Genomic DNA, 20,233 nt, shown 5'->3' with positions numbered 1-20,233 from the left:
ATTCAACTAGAAGATTTAAACTGATAAAAAACAAAACGTAAAGCATTTCTTTCCGAAATATTAACATGTTAATGTTTCCTGTTATTTAGATAATGTATGTCATTACGTTGGGTAAACCATTTTCTATTCAACTCACTGTTACCATCGATGCTATATTGAAAAAAAATTCAAGAAAAAATGATTCTCATTAAAAATATTAGGCTGTTATTCTCACCGAAATTGGTCTAGAATCATCAAAACACGTTAATTCGAAGGCGCTTGAAAATTTCGGGCGTACGAATACATGTTTCACTATAAAAATTCAGTTCGTTGTCGATTTTTCATTTACAAAAACACAAAAGATCAATTCTACAATATGTTGCATTATAATTTTTCATGAGCAGAATATTTAACAAGATCCATGTTTGTGTTAAGATGTTTGTGTTGATTAGAAATTAAGTTAGAAAATTTTTGTAAACGTCATTTCTTGTTTACATTACGTAGTAGTTCTCACGAGTTTCACAATTGTTTTTTCGCTGATTTTATGACTGCCTTTGTGATGGGATCGACGTATGAGTTTTTGTATCAGTTGCACAATCGTTGTGAATAAATGTTCGTAATAACGGATGAACTTGAAAGTATGTTGCACAACACAGCAAAATTGCGCTTTTTTCATAACACAAGTGTGAAGAAATAGTGATATAAACTAACTTCATTAATTGCACAATCATTAGAAAAATACAAGACAGTAACTTATAATGCTACTTGGTAAGCTTTACGTGGCCGATTGGCTTATATTTGTGTTACATAACAATAATTTGTTTTGCTATTGAATCTTGTTGTTATCCTTTTTCTAAAGGGAGAGAGCTTCCTAGCTCCGAGGGAGAGCCGTAGTGTACAGGTTGTTCACAAAACTGACGTGTAATCAGCGTTTTACACGGATGTATCCCACCTTAACAACAAATGATGTAAGATGGAATTGCCTTACGTACCACTCGTACGCCATTCCGGATACCGGGGAAAAAATTTTGCTCTACTTCCTTTTAGATGAAAAGAATTTCACCATACTCTGCATATTTTCCGGACGAATTTATTGCTGGCCTGTGAGAGAAGGTCCACATTATCAGATCCCAATGAATTTCGAATAAATTCCGAATCGACGAGCAATTTTCATTCGGAATTCCATGTGGAAATCATTATGAATTCCGAATAACTACCAACTCCAGTGCAACAACCGATTCCGAATGAATTTCGCCTACAACCGGTTGATTCGGAATTCTGTCGGAATTGAGTGAGGAGATGCGGACTGAATTGTCAATTCGTTTTCTTCTTTTTCTTTCCAGATTTTTCATGATTATATAACAGCACGGAATGACCGAAATTAGCTCTGCGCCTAATTCGTATTACTGTTTTTGAATTAGTTGATTTTAACAACAAAATTTTCAAAATAACTATGAAATTAAATAAAATTGAGAAATTTGTTTGCTGAAAAAACTCTTATTTTTAGAGAATGTGTTTAGTTGGCGAATATCCTGGACACAAACCAGCAATATTTCAGTCCAACATGAAATTCTCATTGACAACTAATTTTATTATTAACATCAGAAATTGGAATTGTTTTTATTAACAAGTTTATTAGCCAAAAGCTTATGAGAAGTGTCAAAGCAAAACAATCGATTAAAAAGTTAAAAAAAGGCAGTCTTGTTGAAACTGCTTGCAAATTTTTTTGACATATATAAATTGATATATCCATATAAAAATTTCTAAACCGATATGTAAAAATGACGTAAACTCTTAGTGGAAAGAGTATTTATTCAGAATTTGTGCACATTTGAAGCGATTGTGCGTAATAATGTTTTTACTCGAAACAGTGAGTTTCGATTGATGCTAACTAAAATCAGAAAATCAACTAATTTTTTCGCCAAAATGCTGATTTCGGTCTTTCCGTGTGAATATATATCTTCAAGTTTTTCAGATATACAGTACTAGTAAATAACCAGTTATTATTAGGGTGAAGCCTGAGTGGGCGCGGAACACGGACCGAAGCGAAGCGGTTTAATGCGATGTATTGTTTTCGCACCGCATTCACTCTGACAGGTTTGCTCTGATCGAATCTAATGGCGTTTTTCATTGAGAAACACTGGTGGCGTGGATTGCTCTGGTTTTGCACTTTCGAGTAGAAATGGCAATGAAACACCGTCAAAATATTGCATTTCTGCTCGAAAGTGCAAAATCAGAGCAATCCACGCTACCAGAGTTTTTCAATGAAAAACGGCATAACTAGCTCTCACGCACATGCAGACGCTTCGCGTGACGCTTTCACTCTGACAGCAACTTTAGAATTAGAGCATATACTGTAGAAATTCGCTGGAATTATCAAAATAGCATTCCTTAGTCAGCATCATCCATTCCCCTTGCTGGAGTGCAGTGAAATGGCGTAAGTCGCCGAAATTTTACACTAACCCATTCATAAAATGAGTGAATATTCAATGACATTTCAATCGGGTTGATCGAGCATCCATCTGAGGCGAAAATTCGAGCACTGAAAAATCATGCAGTCGAGTAAGAATTCATTGCTCATTCCGTCATTTCGACACTACTGCAAAGCACTTTTTACCCCTCCAAAAGATTTATTGGAGTGGCTATGAACCCCCAATGTTTTGGCAATTGGAATAAATACAGGGTCCGCCATGTAACTTTTTTTTTAAACAATCAATAAAACACAAACGGTTCATCCGATTTCAAAATGTATTTTTTCATATTAAAGTATAATTCTTCCGATTAATTGTGGAATATAATTTCATTCAAATGGCTGCTTCGGCTGGCCTTGCAGTACGCCAACGGTCGGTCCAGTTTTTTAGTACATTTTCGATTGTATGCAGCTTTATTTCAGCTATGGCTGCACGCATGTTATCCTTAAAGACTTGAATTGTCTCTGGCTTGTCTATATAACACTTATTATATATATATATATATATATATATATATATATATATATATATATATATATATATATATATATATATATATATATATATATATATATATATATATATATATATATATATATATATATATATATATATATATATATATATATATATATATATATATATATAATATAATTAATAACGGCGTCAAATCACAGCTCCGAGGCGGCCAAACGACATCCGAATTTAGACTGATAATTCGATTTTCGAAGACTGTGCGCAGAAGATCGATCATAGCGTTGGCTGTGTGGCACGGAGCGCCGTCTTGTTGGAATCAAATGGTGTCCAAGTCTTCCTCTTCCTTGTCCAGTGGCTTCCGGCTAATTACTCCATTTCATGCAATGAAAGAGCCGATATTTTAGCCAAAGGTGAAATATATGAGAGACCGATTCTTGGGATAAAGATGATCTGAGTGGGTGGATGCACTTAATTATTCCTAAAATATCGACAAAGGCATGGTTCAGGGGACTGGATGTGAGTAGGGATTTCATTCGTGTGATGTCCAGACTCATGTCCAATCACTACACGTTAGATGCACATCTCCTTCGAATTTGACTTTCCGAGACTAATCATTGTGCTTGTGGAGGTTATCGCGATATTGATCATGTAGTTTGGACATGCGTGGAGTATCGTGATGTAAGATCTCAACTAATAAAATCTTTACGTACCCAAGGTAGACTGTCCAATGTCCAGGTTCGTGAAATTCTTGCTTGTCGTGACCTTCCTTACATGAAACTTCTTTATCATTTCATTAAGTCCATTGGAGTTCCAATTTAAAATTATTTTATGTTAGACTCCTTTCTCTTCCATGAGTTCAACCAATAGCCAGCTGTTTTAAATGAATAAAAGTGAGGAACTGATACAAACAAACCTCAAATAGTTATAAGATCATGTACAAAATAAATGTATCTTATTTAATGTAATTATTAATAGCAAATAATGATAAAAACAGTGCTTCGAATAACTTATGAATACCAACATACTAATATGATTTTCGAAATGTTTTAGGTTTAAAGTACTATGTATTGTGGATGCCACGGCTAAGAAAAACTTATGCATATTGTCAATAAATCAACGTGTTTATAGAAAAAAATAATGTACACACCGTTAGACGCCTTGTTGAATTGACTGTCAGTTACATTATTAACGTCTAGATGCATTTGTTCTTTAAGTAAGATTATAATTTCATTTACCGCTGGTGTAACTTTGTAGCCCTTGAAATCAGTATAAATTGAATTTGGTTTTGTCGGCAAAGTTTCAGTCTTTATTAAATCGTATTTGCCCATTTCGTATATTCTACTGTTCACTACACTGTATTGTCTTTCTGTCATCTCGACCGTAAGCAATTTTGGACTGTTTCAGGTGAGATGCGAGCACGAACTCCCATGTTTTGATCTACTTAGACTAAAAATGCGCATGTTCCCCGAAGTCCATATAAACACTGAACATAGCAACAATAAATTGTTCGTAGACAACATAAAATGTGTATTTAACAAAGCATAAATAAGTATATATCGTAGCTGAGCAAACCTAATAGGTTGCAACAAAACAATTATAATCATCTCGTTGCTGACAGTTCCGCCAAAAAACTGGTATGCATTATGGTTTTTCAGCGATTTAAACAATTGAACGATTCATTATTGGTTAATGGCAATGATTTATCAAAAATATACCACGGCATACAAACTTTCTTTGTAAGTGATGGCGTTTTGTTTAAGTATGATGAAGACTACTAACACGAGTGTAAGTGTAAGTAAACCCATTGGTTTCTTTAACTAATACTTTTTATCAACTTTTCCTCGAGAAAGTCCATTCAAAACAATGGATGGAAATCTACATGTCGTGTTTTGGGTGTTTATTTTGCGAATGGCCTTTGTATGATACGTACATTTCACCTTTTTCATCCAATATTTTCCTGTAGCTCTTCCCTGATATCATCGATAGTAATCTTTTTTTTTTGTAAACTGCATGTTTTCTTGGTTTAGCTTTCTACTGAGCAAGTACCAGCATACATTTTGCCACTAGCGGAGGTTTCATTCTGCTGAAATTACATCAATTATCCATTTCTATGAGCAGCTAACAGACCACGATCTAGATCTACCTCGAGCATATCAGCACTTCTTATTTTCTGGAAGAAACGACAGAGCAAAGGCTTGAGAGGCAGACAGAGAACAACATGCAGAACGAATGAGAAGAGCACACTAAAATTAAATAATTTTTAAAAATAAAAACGCACTTATGACTGACTCAGCCGGGGCACTGCAAGCGGCACCTAACACAAATCTACCAACGGCAGCAACAACAGCAAAAATGATTTGGTAATTTGATACTCTGGTTGCTGGTTTGCTTGCTTCTTTGCCTGTTCGCTGAAGCCCGCGTTCCACTTCTCCACCGTACTCATCCGCACTCCACCAGAACCACAGACACTGACTGCCAAGAAAGTCAATACTGAAAAGCAAGTAACTGATGCACGATACGATGCATTTTCACCAATGCAACGTAATGCCGCACCACCGTGATGACAACGGCTCTGGTGGTAGCGGTGGCGGATTGCTACGATGATCGAATTGGGACAGTCGCTTAAGTGGTAACTAAATAAATGGATTTGTGTCTTCTTCAGGAAGAACACAAATGTTGGTTGCACCCCTGGTAGGATTATTGCTAGTTCGGGAAAGAATGATTGTTTGACCTTTCTCTGTAAAAAGGTACTAGAATTGCTGAAAAAAACGACTACATAACGGAGCCTTGGAAACCCATAGTATTATATACCAATCGACTCAGCCGGACGAGATCGGAAAATGTCTGTGTGTATGTATGTGCACCTTTTCACGAATTTTTTATCGCGCAATTATCTCAGAGATGATTAAACCGATTCCAAATAGCTTAGGCTCGTTTGAAAGCTATTGTCAGGCCATGGATCAATTTTGAAGATCAAATGACTGTGATTTCTCGTCCCGGAGATATGATGGTGAAAGTGACGTAACCGTTTTTATATCGCGCAATTTCCACGGAGATGGGTTAACCGATTTTAACAAACTCAAGACCGTTTGAAAGCTACTATTAGGTCATTGATCAAGTTCAAAGATTACAATCATTTAACTTTTGGTTCCGGAGATATGATGGTATCAGTTACGTAACCGACAAAACTTGTTGTTTTTTACCGCTCTAATATATAAGGGTGCCCTCTAATTTCGTAAAGCGGTAGTGCTCAAAAGTTTAAGCACCCTGTCAAAATTGGAGCTAAATCGGTTATGTGTAAGGGGTGCTGCCCGGCGGTTAAGGTTTGAAAACTTTCGATCTTGCTTCAGCTCGGCTTTTTTTATTAGATATGTTAGACAATTGATTCAACACGTTTTTTTGTAAGGGATGTAACATTCATTCATATTACTGCTTGTGAAACCAACTCAAAAACCTTAATTAGTTAAGTTCCACATCCAGCTCTTTAACAGACTGTGCGACAAGATCATTTAAGCAGTTTCAATTCTGGTTTCCACTTAGCAAATATTACTTTAGTAAAACATATGAAACAAGAAACTTGTTGCATATCATACAATGAAAGAGCACTTTTCCAATGGAATAACCGTTGCGAAAAGAGTTAATAATATCAATGCTAGAACAATGTTTACTACTTGGGTAAATAAACAAAGGAGTGTTTAGAATCAAGAAAATCACTCCTGACGATTAGTATTTTCACGAACGAAATTGCGTGATTAAAGGGAACGAAAAAATCCTGTTTTAATCCTCTTAAAGCTTGCTTCAAATAGAATTGGAACAAAGACAATTGCCTGTATTTCAGTTATTTATTATTGTATTCAAGATCTTTTTTTATACAAATGTAGCGTTTTCTTCATACTTTTAAGAAAAAATACGGATAAAATTATTCGTCACGGTTTTGAAGGAATTCTCGAATTTTTCCTGTAACACGGCTCAGTAGGCGGCGCACACCTTCTTCGTCCATCGTTTTAGCTATCTTATTCCACCAGGTCGTCATCTGATTGATGTCTTTGACAACCTTTCCCTTTGCCTTGAGTCTCCTCTTCATAATTGCCCAGTATTTCTCAATAGAGCGGAACTGGGGGCAGTTGAGTGGGTTAAGGTTTTTCGGAACAAACTGGACCACTTTCTCTGCATACCATTCTTAAACGGCTTTGCTGTAATGACAGCTTGCCAAATCTGGCCAAAACATTACGGGATGGTCGTAGGATCGAATGAACGGCAAAACTCGTTTTTGGAGACACTCTATTTGGTATAGTTCCGATGTCATTGTCTTATTTGTAACGAAAACTTTCGTTTTTTTGCCGCAGCTGCAAATGCCCGGCCAAATCATAAATTTTCTTGCAAATTTGTCGGCAAAAATAAATTTAAATTTGGTTGGAACATCCCCCCGAGCCGTCGCCAAGTAAAATTTTTTACCTGGCATTTGACCGAAGTCAGCCTTGACACAGGTTTCATCGTCCATCAGAAGACACCCGTTGAACTTGGTCAGCACCTGGTCATATAGTTTCCCAGCACGAATTTTGACCACACTATTCTGTTTCATAGTCCGATTTGGCTGTTTGCTAGCTCGATACGACTTGATTCCTTCCCGGAGTCGAGTTCTCCTCACGGTACTATGGGCAGCACCGAATTTTCTGGCCAAATCACGGTCCGACAGATTAGGATTCCTCTTAATCGTCTTCAAAATCTTACCACGCAATTTCCGGTCGTCAGTTCGACTCCGACGATCGGCTTGAGGCTTCCGAATCGTCGTCAATGTTTTCTTATACCGTTTGATAACGCGCCATACGGTATTTCTGGGCAATTTCAGATGTTTAGCAAGCCTAGATGCAGACCACAATGGATTTTCCAAATAACTGTGCACAATTTTTTTTCCTTCTTTCGGCTTCCATGTTGATTGTTTACAAAGTACAGTCGATTTTCGGAATGTCACAAATCATACGTGAAGCTGACAAAATTCCCGACACGTGGCCACCAAGAGCTTCCAAATCCGTCCACCAGGAGCGCCACAATATGAGCAAAAGTTTGTTCCAATTCTAAATGAAGCAAGCTTTAGTGGTGTAATGATGCCTTTTTCATATCAATCATACTATCATATATAATATTGTGGTATTCTTCAAAATATTTTTTTTCGATTCTTAAAAGAATAACCGAAATCGGTTTGTTTGACCGTCTACTGATAAAAACTATCACTTAAAGATGATTTGAGGTCGATTTAGAAAACGTTTTACGTTTTTAGCCCTTTTCAGTGATGGTATAAAATTTTTAGCACACTTTACCCTGAATTTCCGGATCCGGATCTGGATGAAATTCAGGAAAAACGTATGGAACCAAAGGACCTTTCATTCGAATCTATGTTTGTAAAAATCGGTCTCGCCATTTACGAGAAGAGTTAGAAAACATATTTTCATTTTTTTTGTACATTTTACCCAATAACTCCGGAACCGGAAGTCGGATCCAATTAATATTCAGGAATATTTTATATTTTATGAGACCACAAGATCTTTCATTTGAATCTAAGTTTGTGAAAATCGGTTCATCCATCTCCGAGAAAAGTTAGTGCAAAAATCGTTACATAAACACATACGTACATACACACACACAGACATTTTGCGTACTCGACGAACTGACGAACCTTCCGGCCCTCGGTTCAAAAGTCGGTTTTCACAGTGATTGCATAACCTGCCAAAAGTGTATGTTAGTGGAGGTTTGGGTGCATCATATTTGTACGTATTTCGTTATTTTCATATCAGGCCACGTTGAGGTTACATTAATGATGTCCTAAATGAATTCCATTTTTTCGGTTCCATTTGTCACAACTTTTCTTTTTCTTAATAAACGGATCCAATTCCACAGAAAGAGAAGAGTATTTTAAGTTATCTGCTATCAGGAGTGCTGGGAACGTAGGGTAAAGTGTTATTATATGTTACCCTCAAGAAAATATTGAGATATTTCCAAATGTATTAATATATCTGCTTCGAGAATGTGGGTATTTTATATCAATATGCCTGAAGAACTCAATTTTTAATGATTTCGGTGAAGTGATGACAATTGATTAATATAAATGCATTCTTCAAAACGGCCACATTTTCAGTTTTTTTTTTTCGTTTGCCTTAGACCCTTGAAATGTCAAAATAGAAAAAAAAATATTATTTGCACCACAAATTATTTTTGTTTGCCAACCAAATCCCAAATAACGTAAACATTTTTACGAACCTGCTTCACAAAAAGTGGTTTTTATTTATATTTCTTGAAAACACAATATTAATATTTTTGGAACCCTTCTGTATGGCAGAATGGCAATGTCAAAGGGGCGCTCAAATCAGAATATGCTATATCTTGTCCATAATATGGATTTCACCGATTATTTACAAATATAGGATTAGGGACAATTACTAAAATTAGGAAATTGGATAAATTTCATTTCTAAAAATGATTAAAATCTTTGAACACAAACATCAATATATTTTGAGTCTAGGTTGATTGAGTCTAGGTTGATTTAGTACATTTTTACGTGAAAGGTCTGTATTATGGTATCGAATTATCTCGCATCCATCAGTTTCGTAGGTACATGAAAAGTGCACCGTTCGATGCGTTTTCATTAATTTGCAAGACTTTCTGTCGAATAGTGACAGCAGGGTCGCCGAGAGAAAAAAAACGGGCCCGGGGGGATTTGAATACGGGCTCTTTTCGAAAACACTATCGGCGGCCCTGACTGACAGTATTGAGTGATCATGAGGGATGGGACAAATATGGATAACACTAAAAACAATTATGTGTAAGAAATATAAAACGCGAAACCAAAGATTAATTCCACTAACAGTGCGATGATTAACAATTCTTACTCTGTTGATATTTGCATGAAGCCAAGCAAACGTAACTGTGTAATCGATTCAAAGAAAAGAAGCTAGATATGATCGTAGAGCATGTAGACGCCAACACAACAACAATCGATTCACTAGTCAAGCGAAAAGTAAAACCGCCTTCTAATTTGTTGTAAAATTTCGCGACTCAATGCTTGGAGTTTTCGGATCGTTCATGAAACACAAAAATGCTGCTCACTTTGTTCTCTTTTATATATTCGAACATACTAAACTCATACATGCACGTTAACTCCAGTGGCCAATCTTACGTTATGTACACTGCGTGTTCCGATCCAACAACAACAGGAATCACACATAAGCGTTAAAAGAAGACAACAGCAACTGAAAATCATATGGATGAAATATACAGAGAATTAATTTCTTTCACACTGTCAGCCCTGCTGAAGCAGTTCGGTGCTGAGCAGGAACTTGGACTTTGAAGCAGTGTCTGCTCCAGCATTATTTTGCTTGCTTTGATTTGATTTCGGAAAAAATGAGGAGAGCAGAATTTGGCATCATCTACCGTACAGTGAGATTAAAGTGCCAGGGTGACCATAAGTCGACAGGCTTCTTTTCTTATATCCATGTGAAGCAGGCGCGTACTTAGAAAAAAAAAATTCGTTTTCATAATATAGGGGAGATCGGGACTAAATCGGATACTTTTCAGAAATAAAAAAAAAACATCCTTAATCTGGGTTTTTACCAAAGTCATCTCTAAGCGCTTCTACAAAGTCAATCCATGAATCGAATTAATCGCAGGTTTATAAGATATTTAAGTTGTTCGGTTTAACCCCTATCTCCCCTAATAATTTCTTGAATGGGGAAGGGGGGTTTAACCCTTAAACACAATCTCCCCTGTATACGCGCCTGATTTGAAGAATTTGAATATATATTGAATAACTGATTTACATTTTTTCCTGGCTTCTTAATTCTTAACTTTACTATCTTAATAGTTGAAAGAAGCAAATAATTAAACGCCCATTTTGTACGTATAGAGATGGATTAACCTGCTCGGTACTTTGGACTATGTTGGGAAGTTACGAGATTTAAGGGGCGGGTAGAGTCTAACACATTTGAAAAATCATTTATATTTTTGTATTTTCTCATAGTAAAACATTTCAAAAATATTCCGTAAAGTTTTCAAGCAAATCGGAACAAAACTCAGCAAGTTAAGGGCCTTTATCTTTCTGCTTCGATCGACTTAAAAACTTGACAAAACATTCTTGACTGAAACTTGACATGTTTCATCATAATAAATTATAAAAGAAAAATATGATTTTTTGAAAATGTTATTCCTTGCGGGCTCCCTTGAGTAATAAATTGTTTCCATTAATTTTATAGACAAAAAACTTTAAACGCGTTTTTCTTCGCAAGCAGGTTTGAAAGTCCGTTTCTAATGCTAGTTCAATTAAAACATTAAAACATGCTTGTGTAACAGGATGCATATTCCACGTTGTTGCACCGTTACCATGTCACATTCTCTCGAACTTCGCCGGAATGGCAGCTTCATTCCCGGCGTTAATTCAATCAAACCCGTGGAAACGCTTATTTGCGTTATGAACTCACTTTGCTTCACCATCCAACATTATTAAGTTGTCAAACTTTGTCGGTCTGCACCGGATTCAAATTCAATTAAAATTTCATTGTTCCCCACGATGCAGAGCGGGGCGCTAATAACGACGGCCATCCAGAAGCCATTAGAAGGTAAATAGCCATCAGAGTATAAATTCTGCGCTTGGAATCGCTTCATCAAAACTTTGTTAGCACGTTGACTGCGCCACTTTCGTGTCGTGCCGTACCGTGAAATGTCGGAACGCAATCAAAAAGTTTTCTAACGGGCTACGAACCGGGCACTTTGCTGCAACGCGTTCGTTCGGTTGTCAGAATTGTGCGGCTAGGATGTGAAAGCCTAACGGAGACTAGAACTCTACGGTGGCTGCGATACCTGCCAACGAGCGAAAATTTGTCGGTTTGCGGCACATAGTGGGGGTGGTTTTTTAATGTTTTTTTTTCTAGTTGATTCTTTTTACTTATTTTCCTATCCATATTGGATTTGTTTTGGGACATAGTTTCGTTTGAAGTGTTTCAAATATCAATCATAGTCAACCCATAAACCATTGATCATAATGATACGGCGGAAATTGTTGATCATAAAAGCGGAAACTTCAAAACGAGTCATATAAATTTGTTATAGCATAATTATAAATCTGGATACAGCAATACTAGATTATTCGAAAATTAGAGATATAACTATATTCGTTATCGTTATCTTTGATCCCTTGGCAAAATTTTTGCGAAGAATGTGAAATACGTGGGACGCAGGAATCGAAATCAAAATCATCAATTTCTACACTATCCTTTAAGCTAATGCTACATAATAATATTCCATTGTGAATTATGATTTTATCAGATGTACAACTTTGCTTCCGCCGTTTTCCGATAGGTGGCTGTACCGGTTGAGGCTGGTCAAAATACATAGATGATAATGCCTTTAAAGTGAGTGTGTACAGTGCCTAACGAATTGTCATCGCCGTTTCAGTGACAGTTGTTCTTGTTTTCGTATTATTCACGTATTATATCTGATTATCTGCCCAATTCTCGCCATTTGCGGGAAGTTTTACTTTTCTGTTACTATTCGCAAAAAAATGCAGCTGAAGTGCATCGAATGCTCTCAGAAACTTACGGTGATGCTGCTCTGAGTAAAAGAACATGTCGGGAGTGGTTTCAACGTTTTAAAAATGGTGATTTCGAAGACAAACATGGTGGCGGAAGAGAAGAAACCTTCAAAGATGAACAACTAGAAGCATTGCTTGATGAAGAGCTCTTAAAACCGAGTGAAACCATCACAGGAGATTGCTACCGAACGCAACTGATGCACCTTAGTCGCGCGCTAAAAGAAAAGCGGCCATAATATCAAGAGCGATATGACAAAGTCATCCTCCAACACGACAATGATCGGCCTCACATCGCAAAAGTGGTCAAAAAGTACACTAAGGTCTCTTTTCACACGTTTTTTTTTCGCACGGTATTTTTATACACGGCCTTTTTACACGGATTCCGGAATTAACACGGTTTTTATTTACACGGTTTTCGCAATTAACACGGTTTCTGATGAGAGTTTAAAAAGAACTGTCATTTGTTTTTTTGAGAAAAATTTTAAAAAAGGGAACAGGTTGTCTGTAAAAAAACGATTATGAGAGTTAATTTAAAGTTTGAAAGTTAACTAAAATCATTCATTCAACAATTCACGGGAGTATTGACTGTCGTTCCATAAAATGATTAATCAGTCTTCAGATCTTGAACCCTTGTCGTAAGTTACACGACAACGTCTCTTCCGCTCAGTTGTGGTGTATGATGTCAGCATCGTAAAAAGAGACCTTAGTGTACCTGGAAACGCTGAAATGGGAAGTCTTGCCCCACCCGCCGTATTCCCCAGATGTAGTCCCTTCTGACTTCCACTTATTCCGTTCGATGGCACACGGCCTGACAGATCAACATTTTCAATCCTTCGAAGAGTTGGAAAAATGGATTGATTCATGGATAGCGTCAATAGAGGACTCCTTTTTTTCTAGCCGGGATCCGAAAATTGCCTGAAAGATGAAAGAAAGTTGTCGCTAGCGATGGACAATACTTTGAATAATTCATCTGTAAGCACGTTTTCGCAATAAAGCTTTTAATTTTGAAAAAAAAAAACGGCGGAAGCAAAGTTGTACACCTGATATATACCAGGGATAATGGAAATACTGGCCTATTTTTTTCGGATACGGGTAAAAATTTTTATTATTTATCGGGCACGGTTCGGGTTTGAAAGGAAAATTGTTCTCGGGTTCGGTCAGGTATGAGTAAAAGTTTTTTTTAATTTTTAATCGGGGGTACCGATCGGGTTCGGGTTTAAAAGCAAATCTGACCATCTCTAATGTGCAGCTCAGCCATAGCCGAAGTCTATAAGAAAATTTATTGATATGAAAATTTCCAACGCTGACACATATTTACGGATTTCTGCTATCTCTACAGATCTACTTCTTAGAACTTATGTATAATTGTTTTTTTCTTCTGAAAACTACAGAAAAATAAAATTTAGAATTATTTAATTATAATCATATAATTTTTGAATGTCAAGTTAAAGAAAAATATGTCTGCCCGGTTTTTCTTTTCATAAATCTACAATCTAATTGACACCAATATATACTTTTTGATAAACTGCATATATCTTTTGGAAATAAGTAGTACATGACGATCCATTTTCTTATACTGTATTTTCTGGGTATATTTCGATTCAATACAGACTGGAATCAGGAAAAACTGGAATCACTGATGCTGCAGGATATTCGATATACAAAGTGATGCATAAGCTACTCTGATTAGTTTGAACGAAAAGCAAAGCCTTGGTATTACATTCCTGTAGTGGAATTTGACCATCTGTTTCAACAGACTTCGCAGCCGATTCAGAGTGTACAGAACCATTGCATGGCTAGTGCTACGATTCTACTGATACTACGAATCCTTCCAGGTCGGGGCTCGAACATACGACAACTGGTTTGTAAGACCAGCGCCCTATGCATTTAACTGCCAACCCGGGTAGTTTGAACGAATGATATTACGAATCGTTTCATACTGGTTCTTAATAGCAAAACTACCGGTGGGTAATGCCAGAAACAATAGTGTAGGGTCGACGTGGATACACAATGGTTTGCGTAGTTAAAAACTAAAGGGTGGGGGTGTTTCCCGCGGACCCACATGAACGAAAAGATGCGAGCACCAGTGATGCGTACCAACGTCGTGCCAGTTTACTCCAGCGTACAAGATCCAACCAGCCATTGCCGACCACCCGTTGAAGTCTAGATCTCCCAAAGTTGATCTCCTCGATCAAAATCAAATGGTGTGAAAATAAAAAAAACTAATTTAGGTATTTTAACATGAATTTTTTGAATATTTATAAATCGCCATCTAGATTTAAAAAAAACCTAAAACATTATTTTTCAAATCCTACTTGACAACATGGAAAGTCGCCATCTTAGATTTGAAAATAGATCAAAACATTACTTTTTGACATCAATTCGCCATACCAGTACCAAAAATAATAATATTGTTAGATTTTGCAATAACCTCGATAAAGTGGAAGTCGCTAATTTGGGTTTAGTAGTGACTTGATATATCAATATTTGAAATCTGCTCGTCAAACCAATTTCAAAATACCCATATGTAAAGATTTGAAACAAAATCGACAGCAATAAATATTGACATCAACTTGAGGTGCTTTAATTGACACGTTTCAGTAAATTCTATCTAATTCACTATAAGTATTTATTATGAATAGCAAATAATTTTGCTATGCTTGTTTGAACTAAATGTTTTCAAACCTACTGGTTGTTGAATCTCGATGGCCAGGCTCAGAATTACCCTAATTTCAAACACTGTTAACTAGGTAATTTTAAAATTAATTTTTATTATTTCTCGATGAACATTAGATTAAGTCCTAAGTGCAAATGGCAATTTCTTTTTGTTTACTTTCCCTTTAAATTATTACGAAATACTCCTGTATTTTCCGGTAGGTTTCTCGGTGCAGATTAAAAAAAGATAGCATGGGTTATTATTCTCTGCAAATAGTTAGAAAAATGAATTGCTAAGAGTACCATAACAATGGAAATTTATGGTAATTCTGAGCCTTCTGCCTACTTTACCCTATAACTCCGGAACCGGAAGTTGGATCCGGATGAAATTCAGGAATTCCATATGGCACCGTGAGATCTTTCATTTGAATCTAAGTTTGTGGAAATCGGATAAATCATCGCTGAGAAAAGTGATTGAAAACCATTTTGAAATATATATATGACCACTATTTCCGGTGCTTCCGGAACCGAAGACTGGGAAACAGGATAGCCTGAATCGGTTTGCCTATTTAGAAATTTTTACGGTGTTTGTTTCGCCGGTTTAAGTGACGGTGTACAATATTGAACTCACTTTATCCTATAACTCTGGAACCGGAAGTTGCATTCGTATGAAATTCAGAAATTTTATATGGCACCGTGAGACCTTTCATGTGAACTTAAGTTTATAAAAATTGGATGAGTGGTTTCTGAGAAAATCGATTACACGTTTTTTAGATCATTTTGCACATTTTACCCCATAACTCCTAAACCGGAAGACGGATCCAGATGAAACTCAGCAGCAATATATAAGACTACACTACTTCGTAGTTGAATAAAATCGGTAGAGTGATCTCTGGGAAAATCGAGTGCACTTTTTCTTCATTTCATCAAGTCGGTTTTCACAGTGATTGCATAACCTTTCAGTATGAGAAAGGCAAAAATATTCATGAAAGTGAAAATCTTCACTAATCGCTCTGTAATACCGAAGCCGTAAGTCGGATCTGGATCAAATTTTGTTTGTAAAAATCCGTCGCGCCACCTCTGAGAAAAGTGAGTGATATTTATTTTCTTTTTTTAGGTGCATATCACCCTGTAATTCCGGAACCGGCCGTCGTATCAGGATAAAATCCAATAGTGATCTATCGGACCGTAGGACCTTTCATTTGAATCAAAAAATGCGGTTCAGCCATTTCTGAGAAAATCGAGCGAGCTTAGTCCAATGGTATATGATACTCGGACCTACGGGCCTCGGTTCAAAAGTCGGGTTTCACAGTGGTTGTATAACCTTTCTATATGAAAAAGGCAAAAACACTGTTCTTTCTATTGCCATTCGCGCCATTCGAAGCATTGTGGCACGGGGATATCAATGTAATATTGTATTTAATAGTTTACATTTACCAAATCTTCTAAATATGTTGGATCTAAATTTCAACATCCAAAAAATTTTTTATGTAAAAAAAAATAGTATCGATCACAGAACACCGATTATCAAAATTATAACACTTGAGAAAAATATTCTAAATGTAAAATAAAAAGTGTATTGATTTAAATAAAAATCAATAGTGTAAAATGTGAACAATTTTTTTCCAATACCGGATTATTGGCCCGTATGAATAAAACGTAGCATGCTTGAATTTCGGTAGTAAATGCTACGTGTGGATCACGTTCCTGTCAAAACATGCTACAAACTGTAGTATTTACTACACGTTTTCGGTAGGTAGCTCTAGAGGTTGCTACTCGTGTGTTTGCTGATAAAGTGAAGTACAGAAATAAAAAAGTGGCATTATTACATATGTAAGTACGTTTCTTGCTTTGTGCATGCTTATGCCAGCTTTTCCGGCTTGTGTCGATACGGTATGCAGTAAATGCTTAAACTCGGAAGTAGCATTAACTACATGTTCGAACTTGTTTTTTATTCATACCAATCCGCGTTATACTCTGTGGACTTTGTTTTTGAGAAGATACTACAAACAACAGAGTTTACTACATTTTATTCATACGGCCCATTGTGTCTTAAATTCACTTACTCAGATTTTTTTTAGATGTAAACAACAATGACGCTTTCATGTGAGAAAAAAAACTTATCTGTATTGAAATCATTATTAAATGTTCATTGGAAAAGATTATTAGAGACTAATTAATTACCACAGACTGGAATCCCGCACATGCTGGATGATTTCAAAAAGGACATGAACGGTAATTCATTCCTGTTTCGAAGTCGCTATGTGGCAATAAGTACTTGAGTTTACAAAACTTATTCAATTATTCTGTGGATAGGGAAGCGGTTGCAAAATCTTTTAAAACCGTGGCTCAAGTTTCGGAATTTACTTAGTATTAAAACTTTGTCTTGCTTTCAATATCAACTTTCTGGTTCATTCCTATGGAGACTGATATAATTCTTACATTTTTCAAATGGATTGATTTTCGTCAATATTTTATATCCTAGGCACCAACAATTTGCGATGAACCGCTGGTCACTTTGGTTCGTTACCTGCAAGTCAATTATGGGATCAACCCGTCTTGCTAACACTGTTATTCCGAATTTAACAGCAGCGGTAACACCAGCAGCCCTGGGTTTACAGTTTGGTTTGTTTTTCATTACTTTCACGAATCGCACTGACCGGTTATGCGGTGGCAGTTTACAGCTGTATGTCGGGATGAACTTCAAGTTTTATGTTCGATTGTTTCTGATAGCACATCAATTTCGCCTCAACTCGTGCAGCTCAATTCAAACAAAACAAGTTTTCTTGAGTAGGACTGGATGGCCAAGCGAATGGGGTCTCGGAAGAGTAGAAAAAAAATAAACAAACAGGCATCATGGAAAATCTTTTCAATGCTGCTGCAGTACGGGGAAGAAACTTCACAAGAATAGTTGTGTTGCCACTTCATAGCTACTCTTCTTTTCCGCTGATCGTCTACCTACCATCGGAGAAGATTGTTTAATTTAATTTTCCTTCGTCTAAACGATTATGTACAATTTTCTCCTTTCCACATATTTTTCGTTCTGTTTCACCGGCGAATGTGAGCAGAGATCTCGCGAAAGAAGACAGACAGGCCCTGGCGATCGGGACCATGGAAGTTGGTTTTTTGTAGGCTACATTCTCATCATAATCAACATTACAATCTCAATTTTCGATCGTGGATTCGTGGAAAGGCGCTGTGGTCAGATTGTTGCATGTAAAGTGGTGGAACGATAGATAGCGTGTATCAGCTTTAACGAGTAGCTAATGTGTCAGGTACATGGGATTGTCATTGATTGTTGAAAGTCCGATTCGGTTAACTAATATTTTACCAATACTAGACGGTAACCAAGCATCCAAAAAGTTTTGCTGGAAAATAAAAGTCGAATCTAATACAAAAAAACGTGCCTAATCCACCTAGCAGTGAGATGATACCTTTTTTTTATCAATCCGCATGTATTTTTTGCATGAATATTCTTCGGTGTTTTAGTTCTCATGACATTATTTAATGACCGTCGTTTTAAGTGGCAATTTGAGATTTTAATCACTCATTACTCTGTAATGTGTAAACTTCAAATCGGATCGAATTCGAAACTAAACGTGTAATAATCGTTTGAACATTCCATGATATGTCGAAGTAAGTTCCAACCGGGAGTTGGATCGGACTGAAAAGCAAGATGTTTTACAGAATCTTAAAACTTTTCATTTGAATCTTAGATGATTCTTAGATTTCATTTAAATCTTAGATCGGTTCAGCCATCTACGGGAAAAATGAGTTACACAATTTAAATTTCGTTTCACTACAGTTCCTGAACCAGAAGTTGCATCCAAAAAAAATTTGTTTGGGAGAATACGAGTTTTCATATGAATTTGAGTTTGAAGAAAAGAAATTTTCCGAGAAAATTGAGTGAAATTATTTGTCACACACGCAATTGCTGATCTCGACGAACTGATTCGAACTGATTTCTTCCAGCATTTATTGCTGTAAGTAGTTTAAATCAACATAATTATGGAATTGCTTTCAACTCGAAAATGCTGCCATCATCTGGTTTACATATGTCATATTCGAACGATTATGTTGTCAAAAACGAACCATGCTAAAATCACTCCGAGGCAAAATGTCATGAAAAAGGATTCTGTACACAGTCTTTTTGGTACTTAGAAACAATAGTATGTAACAGTATAAAAAAATCGTGTTTCACGTTGCACCCAATCATTGCTTTGTCATACAGCGCTCAAAACTCCTACTACAGGAATAGGGGGAAAAGTGGCTTAATGTCGATATCTCCTTTAAAAATGGACGGATTTGGACAATCTATGGCTTGTTGGGTAGCTATTTGCGGAATCTAAGTCTGGAAACATATTCTTTTTTTAAAGTCAAGTGTGACAGATACTGTCAAAAAACTGAAAATTTTGACATAAAACTTCTTATAACTCTGTAAGGTTATCTTTAGTAACATTTTCAGTTTTATTTACGACTTTTTTTTTCAGAAGTAAAAAAAGCTGTTTTATTATTATCGTGAAAGTAAATAAATAAAATAGCTAATAAAAAATTGGTTTGTGATTTATTATCATTTTGATATAAATCAGCTACGTTACGTCAAAATTAGTGCAAGCGTTCTGAATGTGAAACATAAAAATCAATCGTATTTCCTCCTTTTTGTATTCTGAGATATTATTTGATGTCAATAAATTCTACGGTAGAACATTGAAATGGCAGTCATGAAATTTTTTTAATGCATATTACACTTAATCTGAAAAGTAATAAATCCTATAATCAACAACAAATGTGTCATAGATATACTTTAAACGCACATTGATACGAAAGAAGTTTTGTGAGAGAATTGAATTAACGATGTTTAATTGTTTATTTCTCGAACTATTTACTTTATTTTTGGTAAGTTGCTTTTGCTAAGTTGTTAGACCATGCCAAAGGTTCTATGAAAGCTTCAAAAAAGACCCTAAAACTATTATATTACTTGTAAAACTTGTGTCATTCCAATTCTAAGACATTTGGCATCAAAAAACTATCTATCAAAGGAATGTAATGCCAAAACTTTGCATTGTTTTGGACA

The 20,233-nt window shown here is 36.1% G+C and overlaps 1 long non-coding RNA gene across 1 annotated transcript; it reads right to left on the bottom strand.

The window, feature by feature from the left end:
- Positions 1-3,121: 3,121 nt before the first annotated feature.
- Positions 3,122-5,565, bottom strand: LOC131437933 (uncharacterized). Its single transcript, XR_009230846.1, has 4 exons — positions 5,206-5,565; positions 4,858-5,097; positions 3,638-3,798; positions 3,122-3,405 (listed from the first exon to the last, which is right to left on the bottom strand). It is a non-coding gene; the product is annotated as an uncharacterized LOC131437933 (long non-coding RNA).
- Between the last annotated feature and the right edge of the window lie 14,668 nt (positions 5,566-20,233).

This window comes from Malaya genurostris, chromosome 3 (genome assembly GCF_030247185.1).
Source record: "Malaya genurostris strain Urasoe2022 chromosome 3, Malgen_1.1, whole genome shotgun sequence".
In the NCBI taxonomy this organism is placed as follows: Eukaryota; Metazoa; Arthropoda; class Insecta; order Diptera; family Culicidae; genus Malaya; species Malaya genurostris.
The sequence above is the reverse complement of the archived record's forward strand: the minus strand, read 5'-3'. Positions and strand labels throughout refer to the sequence as shown.